The following is a 1659-nucleotide window of genomic DNA, read 5'->3' as shown; positions in this document are numbered from 1 at the left end:
GGAGGTAAAGAAGGTGGGCCATTAACTATATATGCATTTAGAAATGCTGAAATAGTGGGGAAATTGTATGTAGCAGGTTCTTTTGCCTTTTCTTAACTGTGACTGAGACAAAATAAAAAGATCAGGTATTTTAAATATAATTATTTGAACTTGAGCCTACATACATATTTTATATTCAAATACACCATAAACTGTAACTATAAGTCCAATTTCCTGCTTGCTGCAGTCATGATCCCAAATGATTATGAATGAATCTCTTCACAATTCAGTGAATAAATTATCTAATTGTACCATATGAAACCAAAAACTAATTGAAGTATGGATAATTTGGAATGAAAAACAATAGTTTCCTCGTTTCTCAAAAGTGAAATAAAATTACTTACAACACAGTCTTCACAACAGAACCAAACCGATTAGAGGAATGTAACATATTTAATAAAGTTATGCATGTCAGATACATAATGACTTGTGACATGCTAGATGAATTAATAAAGTAGTAAATGATATAGCTTAACTTTGCTTTTCATTATACCAGAAACATTCCCTTGGTGCTAATTAGCAGAACAACATTGAAGTCCATTCTGTTCAATTAACAAGTTATTTTTCTGACTTTCCCCTCACATTTAATTTGTTCTTACTTTGGTCCTTTGGACTCAATATTACACTCTGATTAAAATATTAAAATCCCCGGAGTTAAAAACACAAAAGCTGTTTTGGAGTCTTGTTAGGGTTTTTTGTTTATTTTTACCTGAGCATCAGACGGGGATGGTGTCTAAGGCAGTCCCACCGCAAATTGTGTTGTCCACATTTCACTGCTGCTGGTCATTCTGCTAACAACGTGCTCATGACTGCCCAGGAAACAAATCATTCACTTCGTTCTGACCCAAGGGATGTTAAAGTAAGCAATGAACTTGCGCCCATTAGCTACTTGGAATGTGCTGCTGTGGGATTAGCCTCATTAAGAGTTCTATAGACATTCAACCACAGCCCAAAAACGTTGCTCTATTTGAACATCTAATCTGACGCCAAAAGAAAAACAAATCCCCTGCGAGCTTGGATTTAATTGACACAAGCCCTGACAGGCTTTTTTTTTTTTTCCAGAAACAAGGCTTGTGAAAGTGTGATAAGGTGTTTTGAGTTCTGGAAGTTCAATTCAGGAAAGCAAATCCTTCAAAAGAAACAGTGTGCTAAACTGGAAAGAACCTGAGCACACAAGAGACATTGTTAATCGCTAAAGAATGAAACCACTGTGTTGGGCAACTGCTAGGAATCTGTATACAGTTGAAATATACTACAATTAATCAACAATGGCATTTATCCAAAGAAACTAGGTTTTGTCACTGTTTCTCACCACTGTCACTACACTGTAAGGAATTTATCTTTCCAAAATATTACACCTTTACATTTCAGACACAGAGGCATCTGTAGTATGCTTGAATCAGTGAAGAGTTAGTAACTTAAATGTAGCTGACTATGAATTAGATCAGATCTTGATTATAATCATTTGGCACTGAGACAGAAAAGCATATATGTATGTATGTATAAATCTATGACTAATAATTCTGTTTGTGGGGAGTTGGGGAAAACCAATTTTGGGATGTGTGAATAAGTCAGGGAAATAAGAATAAAGATTTTTTTGTTTAGATTTTGAAATGTTTG

This window comes from Gavialis gangeticus, unplaced genomic scaffold (genome assembly GCF_001723915.1).
Source record: "Gavialis gangeticus isolate Ggan-Ray unplaced genomic scaffold, GavGan_comp1, whole genome shotgun sequence".
Classification (NCBI taxonomy): domain Eukaryota; kingdom Metazoa; phylum Chordata; order Crocodylia; family Gavialidae; genus Gavialis; species Gavialis gangeticus.
This window is presented reverse-complemented; position numbering follows the sequence as displayed.